At 46.8% G+C, this 8937-nt stretch overlaps 1 long non-coding RNA gene across 1 annotated transcript; it reads left to right on the plus strand.

Moving 5' to 3' along the window:
- Positions 1-678: 678 nt before the first annotated feature.
- On the plus strand, positions 679-8652 carry LOC103679961. Its single transcript, XR_573025.2, has 3 exons — positions 679-1425; positions 6600-6720; positions 8360-8652. It is a non-coding gene; the product is annotated as an uncharacterized LOC103679961 (long non-coding RNA).
- Positions 8653-8937: the final 285 nt, after the last annotated feature.

The following is an 8937-nucleotide window of genomic DNA, read 5'->3' on the forward strand; positions in this document are numbered from 1 at the left end:
CTTAAGGTGACCTCAGGCTGGTAAACGTGCTGTCTCTTAAAACAGTGGTTGGGAGCCGTGGCTTTAGGAAGCTGTTAAGTTTCTAGCAAAAGGATCCCTTTCCCGGAGGGGACATCAAGAGTAGGAAGCCTAGAGATTTAAAAAAAAACAGAAGCCCAGCGGCTTTCACTTTTCCACTTGAGGCCTCGCTGGTCTACACGATGTCCACCACTGGAAAAGGAAGATGCCGTTACTGAAAACATTTCACAGTGGGGGATGGCTCTGTGATATTTGTCAACAGAAAACATTAGTCGTTTATCTCTACACAGCTCATAGATGGAACCGGCAAGAGTAGGAAGCATGTCTAAATGGAAGGCCTATTTAATACATAAATAGACAAATACAGTTTCAGGAAGCATGGCTCTCAAGTGTCCTCCCTACCAGGAGGCGGGGGGCTAGGGGACAGCATGACAGAGCTCCAAACCGAATTATTTCAGCACCTGTTTCTTTTTCTTTTTTTTTTTTTTTAAGATTTTATTTATTTATTCGACAGAGATAGAGACAGCCAGCGAGAGAGGGAACACAAGCAGGGGGAGTGGGAGAGGAAGAAGCAGGCTCATAGCAGAAGAGCCTGATGTGGGGCTCGACCCCATAACGCCGGGATCACGCCCTGAGCCGAAGGCAGACGCTTAACCGCTGTGCCACCCAGGCGCCCCTTCAGCACCTGTTTCTACAACAGGAACAGACTCACGTTACTGGAGAGTCTAGAGGAGTTCATGAAGCTCATTCCAGTTTATTAAAATGAGCTCGTATTTAAGTCCTAGAGAATTACAAAGTGGGTTATAGCCATTGAATGTTTGTCGTGTTTATGAGACGCAATAATGCCTTTTGCCTGCTTATAAATATATAATAACATAAAGCAGGTTATCCATTAAATGCTAAGAGCAAAGATGGCTTATCTCTGGGCTGTGCTTCTCCCCACAGTTCTGCGACAGTGTATTTGGGGGCGGAGAGAGGGTGGCGGGGAGGGCAGCAAGGAAGATGCTTGCTTGCCTTAAACCCAAATGTTCTCCCTCCAGTTCCTTTTTATTTTGTAATATTGTATCTCGTTTCGCTTATGTTTCACCGCTGTCTGAAGAGAGGGCAGAAATTGTCAGCTGGGGACAGAACTAAAAACAATTCTGACTTACGGGGAATTTGTAATTTCAAAGGTTTATTTCCTCGAACAGACTCCGGATAATGCAGCAGCGTGGGTTCAAACACAGGAGACGTAAGGACTTTCATCTTTCCCCTGAAACCCACAGAACAGGAAGAACCTCGAGCCGAGATGCACCAGGAGGAAAGCGAGTGTTTGACCCAAACCAGCACAACCAGGGGCTGCTGCAGATGTCCTCGTGCTTTCCGCACAGCAGCGCGGCGCTGGCTTCTCTGTGATTTTTACAAAAGGTAAGCAATCATATCAGAAAAGCTGTAAGCACGACAAAAGTCACTGTTGACAAGAAGGCCTCCGGCTGGCTCAGTGGGTGGAGCGAGCGACCCTTGATCTCAGGGTTGTGAGTTCGAGCCCCCACGCTGGGTGTAAAGATGACTTAAAAAGAAAATCTTTTTTTTAAAAAGTGGGGGAGGTCCCTGGGTGGCTCAGTTGGATAAGTGTTCAGCTATTGATTTCGGCTCAGGTTATGATCTCAGGGTCGTGAGATCGAGCCCGAGGTCAGTCACCACACTCAGCACAGAGCCTGGTTGGGATTTTCTCTGTCCCTCTCCCCCTGCTCTCTCGCTCTTTCAAATAAATACATAGAATCTTTAAAAAACAAAACAAAACAAAAAAGAACTCCCTCCCATTTCTTTTCTAGAAACGGACCTGCAGATATAACCAGCTATGTGTGAATATGTTTATTCTCACACACTTTCTTAAAACAGTGACCGAAAGACCGGTGGATTCAGCAGAAATTCAGATTGGTGTTCATTTGACACAGGCTGGCATTTTGCTATGTTGATGGATGTCTATTAATGTCATTAGGAGAAATGGCCAACCTAATCATCTTGCTTCCGTTTTGAGGATGGACAAAGAAATGACTTAAGGGTACGTGGGTGGCTCAGTTGGTTAAGCGTCTGCCTTCGGCTCAAGTCATGATCTCGAAGTCCTGGGATCGAGTCCCGCATCGGGCTCGCTGCTCCGAGGGGAGTCTGCTTCTCCCTCTGCCCCTCTGCCCCGCTTGTGTGCTCGCTCTCTCTCTCTCTTTCTCAAATAAATAAAATCTTAAAAAAAAAAAAAGAAAGAAATGGCTTAACATAACGTATAAAGCCATAAATATAATAATGATACACTGAGAACTGGAAGGTCCCAGAATGGAATTCTGTGTTTTCAGTCCATCATTCCTTGGCTGCCACCACACAGCAGGGTCTTGCCACTTTGAGACGGACACAGAGGCTGCGACAGAAACCACCACAGGCTGGGATGAACTCAGCCCCACCGGCAGAGATGATTAGGAGTTGAGATTTCAGTCTCCAAACGCTGAATGCTTAAGGAGAGAAGGCCGTGGGCCACGCGTGCCGACAGCCCCTGTCAGCTGCTTTGGGCAGCAGGAGCTGTTGCCACACTGTGGGTTCTTAGCAGAAAGTCAGGCTGTGGCTCTGACCGCATACACCTGCTTGCTCGAGCCGGCACGGCTTCCCCCTTTGCTTCCCATCACAGAATGCACGGAAAATATTGCTTGTGGTGCACCTGCCGTACACCCAGGATGCAGCTTGTGGACACAGCCCACCAGCCTGGAGGCTCTGCTGGCCCAGGCCCCAGTGCGCACCCCTCCTCCCAAAGGGCAGAAGGTATCAGAACTTAGCACACACAAGAAGTCCATTCCCGGTGCTGGAATCTGTAATCACGTGCTCCGTCAGCGAGGCTTATAGATCACTTGGCTGCAGCCGCACAGCCCCTGGGGCTCCTTAGAAACAGGACACTCAGAACCCATCCAGTGTCGTTTTATTTATCTTTATTTTTTATTTTTTGAAAATTTATCCATTTTAGAGAGGGAGCAAGCAAGCAGGGAGAGAGGCAGAGGGACAGAGAGAATCCTGAGGCCCGTTCCCCACTGAGCACAGAGCCCAATGCAGGGCGCGATGTGGGGCTCGATCCCAGGACCCCGAGGTCATGACCTGAATCAAAATCAAAAGTCGGCGGCCCAACCGACTGAGCCACCCAGGCGGCCCCACCGAGTGTTGTTTTATTTTGTTTAATTGTATTGATTTTTTTTGAGTGTCATTTTAAAGGAGCTCCCCAAGGGTGCCTTGTGGGTGCTGAGGTTTGAGAAGTGTTGGTCTACCAGGTCATGTCTAACGTCCACCTCCTTCGCGCACTCTATCAGGCCCTATATGAGGAGAGCTAGGCCCCGCCGAACTTCCCGGCAGCATCTTTGGTCATTCTTCCTCCCCAGCCCAGTCACAGTGAAGTGTCTCTAGCCCCTGAATGCACTCTGCCCTCTATTCTTCGCACGGCTGATTCTCTGCCCAGAACGCGCTTTACCTGCCCTCTTGCTTACCTCTTGCTTATGCTTCAGCTGTCAATTTATGAGTCAGGGGTCACCAGCCCCAGCTGAATTAGGCAGAGCAGGACCCTGGCCCCTTATAGTCTTCTTTCCACCTGGTGCTCCCATGGTCTGACTGTGTGACTGTTAGAGACCACATCCTATTGGACAATAATTATCTGTTTACCGTCTCTTCTCTCAAGCAGACTGCGAGCTCTTGGTGTCAGCAGCTCGGATTTACTCATCTCCGAATTTCTAGGAGGTAACACAGCACGTCGTAGGGACGAAAGTCATGCTTATTGGATCCATCAGTCAGGGACTCTTGCTGGCCATTTTCTTCCAGAAAACCATTTCCTCTAAAAGCAATAGCGTCATGTATGATACGTATAAATCCGTTAAAAATAGTTCTGTTTGTATTCCTCTGATTTGCAGCCAGTTTCATAAAATGCAAAATACCATGTAAACCCATTTCTTATCCCTCAGGCCAGATGTAAAATTATGGCCTATCTTTTCAAGACTGAATATATTTTAACTGTAATAAAGGTATTGCAAGGAGAAGTTAAATCACATCTAAGGAAGTTATAGAAGAAAAACAACTTCTGATATGACCCCTATCTACTCAATCACTGTTCGGTGTTTTTTTTTTTTTTTTTTTTTTTTTTTTTTTTAGAACTGTAAGCCTAAGTATTGATCACGGTTTATCTTTCCTTGAAGATACTAAGAAATCCTTATGCTAGCTGATCTGTATCTGCTTTAAAAAATCACATTCTCGAAAAAAACAAAAAACAAAAATATCACATTCTCCTACTATGTCCTTTTCCTTCCTCAGTAATTGTAAACTTATCTCCACACACATCCTCAGCCGGCCTTCTCCACACACCACTTTTTTTTTTTTTTAAGGTTTTATTTATTTATTTGACACAGCACAAGCAGGGGGAGCAGCAGGGACCCCGTTGTGGGGCTCGATCCCAGGACCCTGAGATCATGACCTGAGCCGAAGGCAGACGCTTAACCGACTGAGCCGCCCAGGCGTCCCAAACACACACCACTTTCTAAGTCTTCATCTGGGTACTGGGGCCATTCCACCATGTTGGGGAGATCCATGAAAGGAAGAGGTCACAAAAGACCAATCCCCCCCTCCATGGCTGGACAATTAGTGGTGTAATTTACCAAAGAATTATAGCGTGAGTGTCCACACCGTGTGCTGCATAAAGCCAAGCAGATAGAGTTTCTTTCCTCTTCCGAGTTTAGGAAAGCGGGTAGGAAGGGGAAGGACGTTGACTCTGTTGGGAGATGATGTGAGCATCCATCTTTGAGAGGGAGAACTCTGGGACATGAGAAGGGGATGGGGTGATGGCAGTGAGGACTCCAAGCAGAGAGAGAAGAGGACCCAATAGGGGGCTGCCCACCAGCCCTCAGAAGACATGGAAAGGGAGGAAGTAATTTCAAAACGTGTAGAATAAAACTTAGCACAGAAGACTGGTGGAGAACCCGCAGTTTAGGAAACTGCTTCTTTTAATGCAGAGACTCACTATTAAAAAGAAAGAAAAAAAAGAATCACATGTGCAAAGTGGGCTTGTAAAGAGCTTTGACCGAGGCTGAGAGGCCTAAGGAGTAAACGAGTAAAGGTGGGTCCTTTAACCCCCCCCCCCCAGAGAGCCGGGGGGCCCAGGAAGCGTCTCCCAGATCTGGTTCACAACCTGAAGGAGAAAGGGCTCTGCTTTACTATATCACAGGGTAGAAGAAAATAGCACTCATCTCCCTTGTCCCGTCTAGCTAATCTGTCTCTAAAAGCCTATACAGAAAATCCCCGGCTGTCCCTCTATCCTAGGAGCACAATATATTTCACAGACAGGAACTCCTGCAAAAATCTCCCTTTTCCCTTCGCACCTCAGAGACACAGGGGTAAGCTCCCTCCAGGCTCTTCACACGTTGGCCAAGGCACTTCCCCTCTTGTACTGAAATTACCTATTTGACAGAGAACATGAGCTGGGGAAGCAGCTGAGCAGGGAGCCTGATGCAGGACTCGATCCCAGGACCCTGAGATCATGACGTGAGCCGAAGGCAGACGCTTAACCGACTGAGCCACCCAGGTGCCCCTGAAATGACCTATTAATACTATTATTTTGCTACCCAACTCTAGCACAGAGCCCTTGAGCAGACAACTGAATCTTGCTTGGTTTCAGATTTCTGGTGCTTCCAATACCTAAGAGGGGCTAGTTCATTTTTGTTGAATTGAACAGAACTGAATTCCGCCCAGTTTCCCTGCACGGCCTGCAGTGGGTCCTGGGAAAGGTAAACAGATAGGGCTCCCCACCCAGCTATGCCCTGGTCCTGGCAACTTTTAGCACGCCCGTCCCCGTGTCAGATCTCATTACTGTGCAACAATGAGAATCATAAAATGTGCCACCTGGATCAGCAGAGACAATAAAAACCAGTGTGTCCTTGTCTGGAAAGTGCCCAAAGCTCTTCAGAGTTGAGAGGGTGTTTGGTTCAGGGTTTTTATACTAAGGACAGCACGTCAGCCAGCCCAGGCAAATCTCAGAGAGAACAGGACTTTCGTCTTGTTTTTCTTCAGTAAACTTTTTTATTTTAGAAGTTTTAGATTTATACAAAAATGGCAAAGATAATACCGAGTTCCCAAATACCCCGCACCCAGTTTCCCCTATTTTTTTTTTTAAGATTTTGTTTTTAAGGGGCGCCTGGGTGGCACAGCGGTTAAGCGTCTGCCTTCAGCTCAGGGCGTGATTCCGGCGTTCTGGGATCGAGCCCCACATCAGGCTCCTCCGCTATGAGCCTGCTTCTTCCTCTCCCACTCCCCCTGCTTGTGTTCCCTCTCTCGCTGGCTGTCTCTCTCTCTGTCAAATAAATAAATAAAATCTTAAAAAAAAAAAAAAAGATTTTGTTTTTAAGTAATCTCTACACCCACCATGCGACGCTTTACTGACAGAGCCAGCCAGGCACCCCAGTTTCCCTGTTATTAACATCTGGCATTAGCGTGATACACTAGCTACAATTAATTAACTGCTATCAGTGCATTATTATTACCTATATTCCGATCTCCTTAGGTTTTACGTGGTGTCCTTTTTTCTGTTCCAGGATCCCACGCAGGATAATGTATTCCATTTAGTTATCATCTCTCCTCTTGTTGGGACAGTTTCCAGACCCCAGATGTTCCTAGTTCTTGACGACTTCGACAGTTTCGAGGAACACCGGTCAGGTATTTTGTAGAATGCCCCTCAGTTGGCCTGTGTCTAATGTTTTTCTCCATATTAGATGGATTTGGGGTTTGGGCAGGCAGATCACAGAAGGAAAATGCATTTTTTGTACCTTTCTCCTTTTTAAAAATCCTGTCAGTCCCCACCCCCTCCCCCCATCTTTACGCCCACCTGCCCCACCCCCACAAAAAGCTGTTATTGCATGGAGAGTGCCTGTGAGGACCAAGGCAATGAGGTTTTCTTCTAGTAAGTATTCCAGGGAGTTATTCTCAGCCAGTTGGGATATCCCTAGCAGGAGTGGCTCCTCAGAAAACAATTTCTTGTGGAGCAGGGTGGGCTCAGAGCCACAGACCAGAGGCCCTCGTGGGCTTTGGACAGGGAGCTTAGCCAAAGGACCAAGCAAAGGTAACAAGCCTCTGGCATAGAGAACAGACTTGTTCTTGTAGTTGCGGGCCTGGTAGGAGACACTGCCCGAGGGACGTTACAGTCCTTTGTGAGCAATGAGAGACTGGAATGCAGAGCCACAAGTGATGAAAATGTGGCCACCATCAGAAGTGCCTGATCCGAGAGCCATCCCCTCTTCCCCGGGGGGGGGTGGGGGGGGTGGGCTGAGGCCTTGAAAAGGAAGGAGGAAGGTGGAGAGGTTATAAATATGACGGGTCCTGCATGGTGACAAAGAGCCCGGGCTTTCTCCTGGCTCTGCTGCCACCTCCCCCGGTGACATTCTGTTAGTGTGTCTCCGGGTGCCCGTCTCCGAGGGCGGACGTAACAGTACACGGTCGTCCAGTTCTGCGGAGACCCAAGTGGATGACATAATTGATGGCATGTGGGGGCCAGCAGCAGAGGGTCAGGAAAGAATTCTCGAGACACTTTTGGTGCAAAAACGTGGCTTTATTAAAGCACGGCGACAGGACCCATGGGTAAAAGGAGCTACGCTGGGTTTGTAAGGAACGATTGATGATACACTTTTAAATTGGGGGGATGGGTAGAGATAAAGGAAGTTTCCAAAGGGATTTTCATACATTAAAGAAAACTTCTGCAGGAGCCTGGAGGTCTGGCTGTTGTTGAGCTAAAGTGGCTTTTTGCCTCTAGCAGAGCATTAGCAAGAAGGCAGTTTTGAACTCCTTGAAGAATGTCCTATTCTGCCTGTCTCAAGTATTTGTCCACGGGCTGCAAGTTGTGAGGAAACTTAATTTTATCTGCATTTCTTTGGCCTTTGTTCTCCTCATTAGTAACTACTCAAAACAGTGCATGACCCATAGTGAGCACTCAATATATATTATTATCATATCAATACTATTATTTTTATTATTATATGAAGATCGGAGTGAAAGTAATCTGGCAGTCATCCTAGAGTTCAAACCCTAAGGCTCAGAAGGCTTCTAAATAAACTAGCTGAAAAAAAAAATTCAGATTTCTGGAAAAGATTCAGGAAGCTGCTCTCTTTAAAAAAAGAAAAGAAAAAGGGTTCTACTTACAACCCACCTGTGCACCTGCTGGTGGGTGGGGAAAGCTTAGAGGGTTAGGGTTTCTCCAGAGCATGGCTGGGTTAGACTTCCGCATGTCCCCTCCCACATGATTTAAACTTGGAATTATGTTCAGAGGGCAGTTAACCAGGGCTAAGTACGCTGCACTGTGTAGGGCCGTGAAATGGAACCAAGCCAACTGGCCCTCATTGGAACAGTGAACTTGGATATCAGCCCCTGAGCCAGCTAACGAATGACTTACCAACGCAAACAAGCTCCAGCCTTCACTTCCTCCTAGAGCTCTGGGAAGGAGAGGAACTGTGGTTTCTGAAAGCTGCTCGGTATCATCTGTAAAGCGCTTTTATTTACTTGCTTATTTTGGCTATATAGTTTCTTAATTTATTTTTTAAATTCCAGTGTAATTAGCATTACGAATAAATTCACATTGTTAATTAACAATGTTACACAGTTTCAGGTGTACAATACAGTGATTTGACAATTCTATGCATGGCTCAATGCTCTTCATGGTAAGTGTACTTTTAATCCCCTGCACCTGTTTTCCCCACCCCCCTCACCCCCTCCCCTCTGGTAACCACCAGTTTGTTCTCTAGAGTTAAGAGTCTGCTTCTTGTCTCTTTTTTGCTTTGTTCATTCATTTTGTTTCTTAAATTCCAATGTGAGTGAAATCATATGGTGTCTTTCTCTGACTTATTTTCAGCATTATACTCCCTGGATCCATCTATGTTGTTGCAA

This window comes from Ursus maritimus, unplaced genomic scaffold (genome assembly GCF_017311325.1).
Source record: "Ursus maritimus isolate PB19 unplaced genomic scaffold, ASM1731132v1 scaffold_5, whole genome shotgun sequence".
NCBI classification, from domain to species: Eukaryota; Metazoa; Chordata; class Mammalia; order Carnivora; family Ursidae; genus Ursus; species Ursus maritimus.